Source organism: Talpa europaea, assembly GCF_964194135.1.
Source record: "Talpa europaea genome assembly, chromosome: 5".
In the NCBI taxonomy this organism is placed as follows: domain Eukaryota; kingdom Metazoa; phylum Chordata; class Mammalia; order Eulipotyphla; family Talpidae; genus Talpa; species Talpa europaea.
The window spans coordinates 65,338,770-65,353,906 of record NC_140071.1 but is presented as its reverse complement, the minus strand read 5'-3'; positions in this window follow the sequence as shown (position 1 = coordinate 65,353,906).

The window sequence follows — 15,137 nt, the reverse complement described above, 5'->3', positions numbered from 1 at the left end:
CACCCACCACCAAACATATAATACTCCACTTTAATCCATGATAAGCACTCCCTCTCTAGCAGCCTCAATCTATAGCTAGATTTCTGGGGTTTATTTGGTTTACTTTTATCTGTGCCCTTTTTTTATGTTTCTCTATATTCTATGCATGAATTAAATCAGATATTTCTCTTTACCTCTTATTTTAATTACAATAGTCCCTTCCATATCATTCATGTTATCACAAATGGCAAAAAATCATGTTTCTTTTTATAGCTGAGCAATACAGTATAATTTTCACCACAATTTTCTTAATTCACTTATCTATCTTTGAGCATTTACATTGTTTCCATAGCTTGACTATAGTATATAGTGCTGCAAAGAACATAGGAGTTTATATATTCCTTCAAATTAGTGCTGGCATATTCTTCTGGTAGATAACTAGGAATAGAATTGCTATATCATGTGGTAATCCTATATTTTGAGAAACAACCATATTGTTTTCCATGGGGATATGAAAAAAAATGCTTGTCATCACTGATCATAAGGGAAACCATGAATCAAAACCATATGTGAGATAACACTACTTGTGAGAATGACCCATATCAGGAAGACCAGAAATAAGAAGTATTGGTGAGGATATGCAGAAAAAGGAATACCTATATACTCTTGGTGTGAATTTAGACAAAGCTCTGGTTGGACCAGTAATAACAGTAACCAAATAGAGATTTTAGATCCAGGTTATTTTTTAGATATTGTACTGACATAATGTCAACTAAATTGTGTGTATATGGTATGAGAGAGAGAGAGAGAGGGTGGCGGAAAGAGGGAGAGAGAAGAGATAGGTAGAGGGAGAGAGAAGAGGAAATGAGAATAGTTTTTTTTTTTCAAACATCTGAATACATGATAATATTATTATAGTAAAGAATACTGTAAGAAAAACTGATTTGATAAGGAAATGAGTTTGTCCACATATGTAGGTAGGAAAACGTGTGTGTGTGTGTGTGTGTGCGCCTGTAATTAATGATCCTGTTTTGGTAACTATTCAAATAAGACAAGGTTTCTTAATTAGAAATCTATGTGAGAAATCCCTTAGATTGCATTGCCATCAAAAAATTTCAACAACCTGTTTGCTACCCTGCATCAGCCATTAATTTTACAAGTGTACAAAATGTTTTTTTAACGTCTCTACCCATAAAATGGAGAGATAAATTTCTTTTCATTTACAATAAATAATTCATTCCAGAGAGTATAAAGGCATTTCTGCCCTTCCTATTCTAATTGTGTTTTGAGCAAACTTTATGTTTTAATTGGCCAAACTTGTATGTGTTTTAATATTATGTGTTAGCCTCAAACTAGTTTGGGATTAGTTACTCCATAAATAATAGATGAATAAATAAGTATGTTAATTGACAAATATCCATTACTTTAAATGTATTCTATCAATATATTTACATAAACAGTAAAACCAAATATAAGATGCATTAATTAAAAGGGTTAATAATATCTGGAATGTCATGAAATCAAACAATGAACCACATATATAACCTGTGAATCATAAATTCCTTACATTCTTTTTCCTGAAGACTTAATATTTGAGTAACTGAGCATATTTTTCTTACACAGATCAAGAGAAGTCCTGCACACAAAACACAAGAATTACCCCTTGAGAATATTAATTTGCATATTCGTGTTCAATGACTGAGCTAATGGAGAAACAATGTAAGCAATTAGTTTTAGTCTTATAAGAGATGTATAAATCTTATTTTATTCTGTTTTGTTTTGAGAGAAGCTTATAATGTGTTTTCCAAATACTAAATTAATTTCTTTTTTGTAAGTTCTGAAATAATAGCACAGCCCCTCACCCATTTCAGGAAAGAGGTTGCTTTTGGCCATATCCTCCTGTCCCCGGCAATGCAATGGGATTCCAGAACCACACTGCCTATTGCAAGCTGTTATTCCACTACACACCAACTGTGTGCTCTTGGACAATATGTTTGTCTTCTGTAATTTCATTTTCATCTGCAATCTAGAAATGAATACTACTTTATTTAAAAAAAATATGATGATCAATATAGTTATCCAAAATGAGTAATTGCTAAATTAAAATTAGCAACTATCTAATATTGGGATAATATCCATCTAACAGAGCAAACAGAAAAAAAAATCCTTATTATACATAGTGAAGTCAGAAAGTTAACTGCATCCAAATATCACCTACAATGTGTTAGGTAGTGAATAAGCAAAAGACAAGCCTTTCTCATTTAGCTCTGTATTAGGAAAGATAAATACACTTGAAATATCTGCATGAACATTAAGACTAAGATGGAGAATTTTGGGGTATACACAATAATTACCAATGACTTGAAAAAAAATACACCAGTTGTGACTCCAAAGGATAAATATAAATAAACTAAATGAAGATAAAGGGGAAAAAGAACTCAAAGCAGAAGGAAGATCAAAGATGACATATAAATAGCCAATAAGCATATGAGAAGATATTCAGAATCACTAATCATCAGAGAATTTCAATCAAAACCATGAGTTATGTCACACCCACTGGGAGGCTACTATTAAAAAAAATCAGAAAATAACAAGTACAATTGATCTAGAGAAACTGAATTTTTGTACTCAGTAATGGAGCTGTAAAATGTGCAACCACTATGGAAAATGATGTGGCAAGTCTTCAGAAAGGTGAAAATAGAGCTGCCATTTGATCCAGGGTTCCCAATTCTAGGTATGTATTCAAAAGGATTGAAAGCGTGAACTCAGAGATATTTGCATACCCATGTTCACGCAAGACTGTCCACAATAGTCAAGACACGGAAGCATCCTGAATGTCCATCAATAGACAAATAAATAAAGAAAATGTCACTGATACATATAATGGAATACCATTCAACCTTCAAAATGAAGATAATCCTATTTTATATTCCAATATGAATGAACCTTGAGGACATTAAGCTGAGTGAAGTAACTCAGTTACAACAAGACAAATGATGTATGATATTGTACTCATGCAGTGTTTAAAGTAGTTAAATTTATAAAAACATTTAGAATGGTGATCATGACAGAAATAAAAGTAAGGGGGTTGCAGTTTAATTGGTATAAAGTATCAGATAAATTTAAAAGATTAGTTCTGGAGATGTTTTACAACAATGTGAACATACTTAATACTACTGAACTGTGCATTCATAAATAACTAAGAGGGTACATTTTATGTTATGTGTTTTTGCCATAATAAATAGTAACAACAAAACCCAGAATGGGAGGAAGAGTGTGTGCATATATGAAATAGCCCCCTTCCCAACCCAAAATCATTTAGATGTTGAGGCCAATGGCATTGCATATGAATTGAGAGGGAATGAAAAGGTTTATTACTCACATAATCAGGATTTATGGGAGCATCAAGATAAATTCCATGACTAAGAATGATATGAGAGAACAGGAAAGAAGATGGGTTTGGAGTTTAGTAGTGGCTTGGGGTACAGGAAGGTAAGTTTTCCTACAAGTGGGTTGAGGCTTTGTAGTTTGCACTGTCTTGCCATTCCGCAGGAGAGAATGTCATACATTTCTTGCCTACTCAAGATGTGAGACAGAAATTTGAGTGGAAATAGTGGGACTTGAAAAATCATCAGTGGTCAAAAATAAGAATGGACTCTGACCAGTACAATTCAAAATAGTTATAGACTATAAATCAAGATGCTTGACTGGTAAGGGAAATACACTGTTCTTCATTTAATTAAAGATTTGCTTGTTAAAGTAAGCATTATATTTCTCAATGATGTTCATAGACTTGAGACCATAAAGAGGAAATATCCTTTGAATGCCTTGTTCATGAACTTATCATTCTAGGGGGCTGCACAGTGTCATTTAGCTATATGTAAAGATATTTGTATGACTTTTGTTCATATATTTAGGGTATATGTGAAGTGAGAGCTTATTAGAAGAATTTACCCCAAAGAGGAAATTTGTTGTTGATGTATTGACAAGTCAGATGGAAATCACTGGCAATCATTCAAGAGACAGTAAAAATGTTCAGATGGAGGTTTTTGGCCAGAGCATCCAGTGCTGACCTTTGGGTCCCACCTTGGATCAGGAGCATCCTGGTGAAAAAATGAAAAGCAGTGTCTCCTCTGGGAACTCATCATGTATACAGTGGCAATGCTCCTTCAAAAGTGTAGAAATTCCCCTTGTTGTTCACTTAACAGCCTAGACAGGAAAAAGATGACCTGCTCATCCAGTACCACAGCAGGTGGCAAGGGACTGAAGCCAAGAGAGAAACCACCTATTCCTGCAGGCCCAGGCGTGGCTCTATCTACAAGCAAGGGGATTTTGTTAGAATCAGAGGGACATCCAAGTCCTACAAAGTTACACACTCTACTGGGGCCCAGACACCTGTGTGCACAAAAGCAGAGCAGACTCTTGGTGTGACATATCTTTAATAGAATTAGTGTGGATAGAGAACGAATAGAAGACAGGATATTTTCCCCCAATAAAATACCTCAGATTACTTTTCACCTTTTGGGTAAATGCCCAGCCTAATAGGGTTAGTTCAAAGCAGGACTGCTGAGGCCCAAAAGTTTGACACAAGTCTAAGGCGCCTTCTAAGGCTAAGGGGAAATGTACAAAGTCGTTCAAAACTGCTCCCAGAGAGATGGGGCAAAAGGAGGCAGCACGTCAAGATAATGACTGCCATTCCCTGCCTCCCCACAAGTCCATTAACACTTTTTCATGGGTTTCTACGTGTCTCTCCTGCATGTGTCTGTCTCCTTCCCAGCGATACCAGGTTGCAAGTCAGGCTGCAGGAACAAGGAAACTTCTTTGACCTTCTTTAGCCCACCTGCATTTCCTGCTGCATAGCTTCAGCTGGACACTCAGCTCTGCCCAAGACTGCAGTGTGTAAGTGGGGATAAGGAAAATAGAACCTCGCCTTAGGGAGGTGTGTCTGTAACAATCTTGGTACCTATGTCAAGCTTACAGCTACTGAAATGCATAGTGGAAAGCTGGGCACAGAGGGACATGGACTCAGGGCCCATAAGAGCCTCTATTTCCAGGAGAGCCCAGTAGCAAACAGCACTTGCCACTGTACTGGGGGGTGAGGAGAGCAGTTTTCTGCACCAGTAGTTCATGGGAAATTTATGACTATCATGAGTATCCCAGAGATTTCAGGTTGCATGAAAGGAGATTGCTACAACCGCTACAAGGGAGCCTATAGGGGCACTAATGAGAATGTTATAATATTGCAATTTGGACATATTCAGAGTATTTGTTGTAGGCTGTCTCATTTCAAGTTAATCAGTTTTCTTTTTTTTTAAAGATTTATTTTTATTTATTTATTTATACAAGCACTGGGTACAGTCAGAAGCGCGGGAGGGTGAGAGAATTCACCAGAGCCAGAGCGGGGAGCAGAGCAGGCAGAAGGACTGAAGTACACTGCTGAGGGGAGCAGCGGGCAGCAGGAGAGGTCTGCGCGCCATGTGGGACCCTCCTCCGGTGGCCGGGGAGCAGCCGGGGATCGAACTGGCACTGCAGAGGCTGCGGGCAGCTTCGCAACCCAGCGCTCAACCACTGCGCCACCGCTCAAGTTAATCAGTTTTCAAGTAATGATGCAGTGAAACAGGGCCAGTCTCTCTTCCTGCCCCATCAGATAAACATTCCTATCTTTTGCATTTAACTCGTTTGTCTTCTTGCATTCTAAGGAAAAGGAAGGACATCCCCAAGAGGATAATAAGGAAGTTAAACTTCTAAGGAAGTTAACCATCAGGTGTTAACAAAGCAAGCTGGCACCCACTCCAGATCTCCACATGCTGACACTTCCAATCTCCCCTTTTTAACTCCTTTGTATAAATACCCCTGCCCTATCCCAAAGAGCAGTGATCTTTCAGAGACAAGTCTGCTGCCCTCCTCAGTTTGTTGACAAATGAAAATATTTTCCTTCTCCTCAAACTCCATTTCCTTTTATTGGCTAAGATAAACTGAAGCCAGTGTTTGGTATCAGTAAGAGTATCAATAAACTTAAGTAAAATTTGTAATTAGAAATTATTAATTCCAGCATTCAAAAAGGCCTAAAATATGTTAGACTTGTTTTTATTTTGTCGGTATAAGAGTGTTGATTACAATTTCCTGCCAGTGTAGAGGATGGAAGGACACTTGACTCACCAAATAATTTTCAGAAATTTCACTGAGGTGTCAGGGCCTTGAACTCTGTGTGTGTCAAGATCCTTTCCTCTTTGTGAGCGCCTTCATTATTTTCTTGCCTGAATGAGTGTGTCAAATAAATACAATTGATGGAGGACAAGAATAGGAAAACAAAAAATCTGAAAAGGAGGTGTGCCACAAGACCAGAAAACTGGCTCACAAGGAGGTGGGGGTAGAAGAGATTAGCATAGCCATTGATAGCTGTGAAAACCAAGATCCTTCAGCACTGACAACACAGGTGCAGAAATGAGTATCCTTAGATGCAGATTACAAAGTATAACATCCAAGCAGGTATCAGACTATGTCTAGAGCACAGGCCCAAGGGGAAAGATGTGGAGATTGAGCCCAACAGACCCCAAAGGTAAAGATATGGAGATTGAGCCCACTGTAAAATCTCCTGTCCCTTTCAAATTCTACATAGTTATCCAAAATTAGCAACCAGCTGACATCTCACAAAGAGTGACCTCTCCCAAACAGAAGAAGACTATATCAGTTCAGTCTCTGCACAGGCTCGGGACAACACTCATACTGCCCACCTGTGACTATGCAGGTGCCTCTTTTCACCAACTTTGTCTTGCAGGGCAGCAGCTTCCTGCCTGCCTGTGACCTGCCAGGACTTCTCTTCACTGACCTCCCTCAGCGGAGGCAGCTCTCCTCAAGGCCACCGGCCTGCAACCATGCAGGGCTCTCTCGGCAAACCTGTCCCTTTCGGGACAACTCTACCTGCCCACTTGTGTCTGTGCAAGTCTCCTTTACTCTTCCATCCCTTTCCCTAATAAACCTGCTCTTTAAATATAACTAACATCTATATCTGTCTTGTGGAGAAACTCGCCTGGAAACTTGCTACGTGTCGCTGGAACGGGAGCTCTGGTGACACCTTTCACCTTGTGTTCCCAGAGTGAACCCAAGGACCACACACTCCAAAACCCACAGACTCCAAAAAACACAACACAATCATAGGAAGATGCATTCAGCATGCTTTCACAGAAAGTTGTATGTGGTTAATATTCCTACAGAAGTTGTGTATGATATATAATTGTCAAGGTATTATAGTAGTAGCTTGACAAAGATATATTTGCACCCTCAAAAAGGAAGGCAAAATATAATTGCTGAACTAGGCACCAAATAGGACATATTATTAAAATTGATACAGACCCGTCTGGTTAGGGAAGCCCTCCAAAGAAAGTGTCCAATAGAGTAGAGTTCACTGTCACCTATGCACACAATTGCAAGATCACTTAAGTTCAGGGAACAACAATAATGGGGTTTATTTAGCAAACAGGGGAAGCAGAGTTACGAAGGCCACAAGTGGCTGCCTATTTCACCCTAGAGTCCAGCGTTCAGAAGTCCCAAACAAAAGACAGCTCCTCCAGCCAGCAGCCACCTGGAGGCATAGTCTCTGGCAAGCAGCTGCCAGGTTCCAAATAATAGAGCTAGCCCAGCAGAGGTGCTCGAAGACCGGGCCAGTAAAATGATACAGCAGCAACCCACAGCAATAGTCTAAAGGTCAGGGTGAAGGGTATCTGGTGTCGAACAGACAGCAACAGAAGCAGTAGCAGAGAGAGTTGGAGGATGATCCACCGAACAGTTCTTCATGGCTTTTGGCCCACATCAACAGCAGCTCAGAGAGATGGCAGTCTGGAGACATTTTTCTCTCTCAGAAAACAGCAACAAGACTACGGGCATATTCAGCACCCTAATCATCAGTAAAGCTCCTTGGCTTCTCTTCTGAGATGACTGTTGGAAGCTTCTTTTTTGGAGGCTGAGAACAGAGTGTCTCCCTAGTCTGGGCCTATCTGCAACTTCAGCATTGACCATTGGTGTCAGGGTTCTGACAGAATGCATGCTGCTAGGGCTTGCTCCTGCATTTCCTTATCTTTTTAAAGTCCTCCAGCCCCCCACTGATATTTCCTGTCTAAACTATTCACCTTCCTCCTTTCAACCTGGTGGTGCCCCCAGCCTGGGAACACCCATATGCAGCAGCATTTCGCTGCTGGGAGAGACACTACATTTTCCAGTACTTTGTAAAGCATCAGTCTTGCCTTGTAGTGCATTCTATAACTGCATTATATATTTGTTACTGATATGATACTGTCAGTAATTTCAGTAATATTGGTAGAAAGATGATAGAGAGATGTTAGACAAAACCAGAGAAACATCACTCAATCATTTTATTTTTTTTCTACTTTATTTTCTTTTTGAAGCAGAATACAGATGTTTATTTGGGATTTTCATTGTAATCACAGCCCTGAAATACTTGCCCTAGAAATACTTGAGTTACCCAGGAGGGTGAGCAATTGTATATGCAAAAAAGGTAGGCTCATTCAGGCAGGTTCATTTTATGCAAATAAGATTTCCTGCCAGTGCAGATTTGATTGGTGGGAAATTTGTAAAGTGATTTGTCCAGCTTCAATACCTGGTCTGTGATAGCTTGATTTTTTTGAGTTCCAGGAGGTTCATGTGTCTAGACATGCTTGGATCCCAACCTTCGACAGTCTCCTCCTTTATTTACCCAGACTCAAATGTTTCATGTTTCTTTTTTTTTAAAAATAATAAATTTTATTTTTATATTCCCCATACATTTGCAACCCCCCCATTCTGACCCCAATCCCTCCCCTCCTGCCCCCCGCCCCCCTAAAAGTGTCTCTGGTTCATAGTTTTTTGTTGATTTTGATTTTCACTTTCTTATAGTTATTCATTTTCCTGGTCCCTTATTTAAGTTCTCTAGATTCCTGCTATGAGTGAGACCATCCAGTATTTTTCTTTTTCTTTCTGGCTTATTTCGCTGAGCATAATCCCTTCCAGCGCCATCCATGTTGCTGCAAATTGCATGTATTTATCTTTTTTGAATGCTGAGTAATATTCCATGGTGTATATGTACCACATCTTGTTGATCCAGTCATCTATTTTTGGGCATTTGGGCTGTTTCCAAAGCTTAGCTATTGTAAATAGTGCTGCTATAAACATAGGGGTGCAGGTGTTCTTTGGAATTGATGTCTCTGCGTCCCCTGGGCAAATACGTAGGAGTGGAACCGCTGGATCACACGGAAGCTCCATGTTCAGCAGGTCCAGAAATCTCCACACAGCTCTCCACAGTGGCCGGACCAGTCTGCACTCTCACCAACAGTGCAGAAGAGTTCCCTCTTCTCCACATGCTCGCCAACACCCGCTGTTGCCAGTTTTTTCAATATGCGTCATTCCCACAGGTGCAAGATGGCATCCCATGGTAGCCCCGATTTGCACTTCCCCGACCACAAGCGACGCCGAACATCCCTTCATATGCCTGCTGGCCATCCGCACTTCCTCCCCAGAGAAGCCTCCCCTTAGTTCCTCTGCCCATTCCTGGACCGGATCACCCTCCCTGTTGTTGCTGAGTCTCATCAGCTCTCCGCAGACTCCCCTGATCAGTCCCCCATCATCAGTGCCATGTGCAAAAATGCTCTCCCAGTCGGTGGGGTCTCTCCCTGTCCCTGTCACCGTCTCCCACTGTGTAGAAGCTCTCCAATTCCACGTAGTCCCAGCTGCCCATCCCCGCCCCCACCATCACCGCCCTGGGCGATTTGTCTGCAAAGATGTCCCGGACGTGCACATCGCGCGCAGTGTTTCGCCTACACTTCCCTCTATATATTTTATGGTTTCAGGTCTTATGTCTAGTTTTTTAATCCATTTTCACTCGATCATTTTAAAGAGGCCTCAACCCCATACTCTTGCACCTAAACACTGAATTATAACTTTGATTTAGGTTGAGATGAATCTATAACAAAGTCATGGGAAATCAGCAAATGCAACACACAAGAGCACAGAGAAAAACCCTAACTGGGCAGAAAGCAGCAACATATCTCGAAAGCATGTTGACCAGTATTCGGCAGGGATATTTAGCAAGTCAAAGCAGATCCCTGCTGGCGGTGGTCATTGCCTAGACATCCTGTCCATTGTGCTAATAGTTGTGTCACCTTACTGAAGCAGAATGGACTCTGACTTTCAAAACCTTGTTCAGATGTTGAGACTAATGACACAACACAAGTCCAAAGATGGAATGGGAAGATGAAATACTCATATAATAAAGCTTTCTGGAGAGATCAAGGTGGTATCCCCTGATGATCTAATAATGGTGTGACAGAGCAAAGGATAGTGGCTGGTTTGTTGTTTATGGTACTTTTCATGTGGATATAGGTTTAAGATTCCTAGAGGTGAGTATTTGCATGATGCGAACTACCTAGAGTCAAAAAAGGAGAGAGCATCTGGGTTTTCTTAAAAACTTACATCTATGGAAAGAAGATAATTGTAGGGCTTGATAATTGTCATTAGTGGAATGCCAAAAATGGAATCAGAATATTGCAAAGAGAATGAGCAAAGACAATGAGGTCAGTGAGAACATTAAATTTTGAAGAAACTGAAAGTGTGGCTGAATATAAACAAAGTTGGAAATATAAAAAAGAATACCGTTAGATGGACTAGTTATGTTATTGTTACGGAGCAGCCCCAATATAAAAACAAGTTGCCTGGCTGTGGGTCCTCACCCACACACTTAAAAGGGACTTATTAATACTCCACTATAGGCACACACAGAAGGTTAATGGTTAATAAAAGGTTTATTTACAAGGGAAAGGGAAATGAGGAAATGTACAACTCAGGGAGAAAATAGGGAAATAAAGTCTTTAATGCGTCCACCTGATCCATCGACCTGGAAACCCAAAGGCACTCCAAGAGCTGGCTGAGCACTGCGAGCTGGCAGAGAGCCAAAAAAGGGACCCCTCCCCCCCCCCCAGAGCCCACATGTCTGGTTTTATACCAAACCTGCTGCTTAACCTCACCCTCAGCTTCCAGCTACCTTCCCTTTGGTGGTGATGGGATTTGTCCCTCCCAATGTCTTTTGGCTTTGGCCTAGGTTGGGGGTGGAGTCCACAAAACCTGTATGGAATTAGCTTTAAGACATCCTTTTCCCCCTAACAATTTCCCCCTTTCACTTTTTGCCACCATTTCCATGGTGATGAAGATTGAATATATGGATGCTGGGATGCAGTCTCAGATGAAAAGTTTACCAGGTTCCAGTGCGAAAGAAAAACCAGTCCCTCCAGGTATTGTCCATTGTGGAAAGCAAAAGTCCTCCATTCCTGGAAAAACAGTTCATCAGTCCAAGCCAAAAAAAAAAAAAAAAAAAAACCAAAACAAAACAAAACAAAAATCTGGAGGCATTAGCCAAAACAAAACAGCAAATATGTCAAAATCACAGGGAAAAAAAAAATCTTAAAATGGTTCAACTTATGTAAAACACAAATTTTCTCAATCTTGATCCCAAACTTTTAACAGCATAGCAAAAGCTTGTAAACTAAATCTATTTTTTAAACCATTTTATCTATTTTTGCATAAAATCACAGGGCAGAATAACTAAACAGCAATTTTAGCTGGCTTTGTTGGAACACTCCATATAGGATCAGAGCGAACCATTGGCATCCGGCTCATGTAGGCTTCAGGAACAAAGTTGGTCTCATCAGACTCCACCTGGGCTTTCCTCTTCTCGAGGGTACCAGGACTTTTTCGTTGGCTGGGTTGTCCATTCCTGCCAATGGAGGCAAGCTTCCTCACCTTCTTTGGAGGTCTTTGGAACCCTACAAACAAAGCAAACAGGTTCTCGTCTTCTTGGTTCAGCTCTGTTTCAGTGGAGTTTCTGGAAGAACTCCACTCAAAGTCACACAATCAAACTCATGTCCAATTTTTTTTTTTTTTTTTAGTTTAAGCAGACAAAATCCCTATGGAAGTTATGCAAAAACAGACTCTGAAAGAAGTAGTAAAAAGATTGCTACCACTATTTTTATGCTGTGTTGGCATCAAGGGGAGAGAAAATGTGACACAAGTTAGCTTTGCTGAAGAAAAGAAAAAAAAAAATGCAACCTTGCCGCAGGTCCTGGTCACTCAGAACAAAACAAAACAAAAAAAAAACAAACAAAAAAAAACTTTGTGGATTCAAGGAAAACTTAGTAAATATCAGGTGTATTTCCAGATCTATTCAGTCCTTTGTAGGAAAGTTTTACTCTCAACAATTCCATCAATAGGAATCTGTTGAGACCTTTTCTCCCTATATTTCCAGAAACAATTTCTGTAGATATTAAACAATTGAAGTATGCAATACTTCAAGGAAAGAATCACCATTGACAATTTACATACATATCAGGTACTGAGAGGTTTTATACACATTTTAGAAAACCACTGTTAACATTTCTGTACATGCCAAAGTTTTACCATTTTCCCAAGTGACAATGCTTCCCTTCCAGTTTTACTTCATTAGGTAAAAGCCAAATAGAACAAATTCATCTAATGCCTTTCCTCGGAGGAAAGGGAGAAACTTTGTGGAGTGTCCCAGGAGCTCTACTGAGGTTCCACAAAATTTCCTTGCATCAGCCAAATGACAGGCTACCAAATTTGTACTTGAATTTAGATTTCTGGGGAGCTTTGCCATAAATATCAGAAAAACAACAGAAACAACAATATTCAATCTCTATGAAGGCACCGGCTTAGTTCAGTAGCACAGTGATAACAATCAAACCATAGCCTTTAGTTTTTCTCATAACTGGAGACTCTTTTTTTTTTTTTTCAACGTCTATGGGCACCATGTAAACCAATTTGTCAACCACTGGAGGCCAATACAAGGCGACAAGGAAAGGACATACAGACATACAACATATAGACACAAAGAGCTCTTTAATTACCATTTATCACATGTGGGGTATCTCATACAACTGCAGTTTCACTCATATGCCAAAGTAACAAAAAGACAAGCAGAAAAAAATAAAAATCTCAAAGTTAAAAAAAAATAAAAAGGTTAAAAGGAAATAACAAAATCAAGATTGAAAACCTTTCTATGTAAAAAAAAAAAAAAATACTGCCAGCATATGCATGATCCTAGATGTTATTTCAGGTCTCCTAAACTTTGAAAGGAAGAAGATTGGTTAGAGCATGTTAGTTTTTTTTTTTTTTTTTTTTTTTTTTTTGTTTTGTTTTGTTTTCCTTAGGGTTTCTTCAGAAAAAAATGAGTCCTTGGGTATCCTGCAACAATAACTGGAAAGGAAGTCAGTAACATTCAAGTTTTTTTTCTGTTTCTTAAACAAATATCTCAAGTCCTCAATGGGTTCACAAGACCAGTGGGACTTCATCTCTGGGTCAGTTCCTTCTGGTGCTTTCTTAACTCTGGATTGATGTACCCAGGGTTTTATACCTGCAAGTTTCAGAGGAGTATGTGTGCTTAGCAAAACATCATATGGACCAGTCCATTTTTCTGACAGCGGGTTTTGAGCATCCTCACTCTGCCAAGTCTTCAGTAAGACCTGATCTCCAGGTCTGAAGGGATGCAATGGTTGATCAGGAGGCGTAAAGATCCTCGAGGTTACAAAGTTGTGAATTACTGCCAGAACCTCCTGGATGCGTTTCACATATTGTGTGATCTGGCAATCTTGTGCTATTTCTGGACTGGCTTTCAGAACTGAGGCCTGGAAGGGTCTTCCAAACATAATTTCAAAGGGGCTTAATTGTAGCCCACTTCTAGGTGCCACTCTTATCCGGAGGAGGGCAAAGGATAGTACCTGGTCCCTACGAAGTTGTGTTTCTTGGCACAGTTTTGCCAAGGTTTTCTTCAAGGTGTGGTTCATTTTCTCCTTTTGTCCAGAAGACTGCAGTCTCCATGGAGCCTGCAATTTCCAGTTGATCTGTAATGCACTGCTTACTGCCTGAGTAACGTCAGAGACAAATGCCGGCCCATTATCACTCTGGATAGGGTCCGGCAACCCAAAGCGAGGTATTATCTCCTTCAGCAGCTGTTTTGCAACCTTGGAAGCTTTTTCCGTCTTTGTAGAAAATGCTTCCACCCATTCCAAGAATGTGTCCACAAAAACCAATAGGTATTTGAAGTTGCCTGTTGCTCTTGGCATTTTTGTGAAAAGTCTACCTGCCAGTCCTCAAAAGGGCACTTGCCTTGATATTGAACCCCAATGGCTTTAGGATGGGAGTCAGTCTTGGGGTTATTCCTGGCACATAGTTAACAACCTCGGGTGATCCGTTGTGCTATTTTATGCAAATATGGTCCCTTCAAATATGGGCACACTATTTCTAATAAGGCATCTCTCCCATAGTGAGATCCTTCATGAAGATGTTTTACTACCAGATATACCAGGGCCTCTGGGAGGAGTATCATCCCATGGGAGTTTACTCTCCAAGTAGAGCTGGAGTCAAACTCAGTAAATCCCCATGCACGAGCTCTCTCCTCATCCCACTCGGTGTATTCAGGAGCATACTGAGTCAGTTCCACAAGAGGGATGAGTGCACCCTGGAGGGCAGAACGGGCAGCGGCCTTAGTCACCCAATCAGCTGCCCTGTTGCCCATTGCCATGTCAGACCCACCCTTTTCGTGGCCAGGACAATGCATCACAGCAACAGCTGATGGTAGAGCTACTTCTTTTAACAAGCCAGGATTTCTGATGGGTGTTTGACATCCTTGTTACTTGCGGTAAGAAGTCCCTGCTCCTTCCAAATGGCCCCATGCATGTGGAGAATCATGAAAGAATATTTTGATTCAGTAAATATATTGACTCTTTTATCTTTTGAGAGTTCCAAGGCACGGGTCAGGGCTATTAATTCGGCTTTCTGCGCTAATGTACCTGTCGGAAGAGCCTTGGGTTCCACGGTGTTCTGGAGTGTCACCATTGCATATCCCGCACATTGACGGCCTTGGTCCATGAAGCTGCTGCCATCTGTAAATATCTCCCACTCTGGATCAGGCAGAGGCTGGTCATTTAGATCTGGTCGGCTGGCATACACTGTGTCTATGGTTTCTAAACAGTTATGGATTAAAGTATCATCCTAAGATCCGTCTGAATTGCTTGGAGGCAGTGTGGTAGGATTCAGGGAATTAGAAACCTGCAGCTTCACATTAGGATTGTCCAACAGAGCTGCTTGATATTTTCCCATAT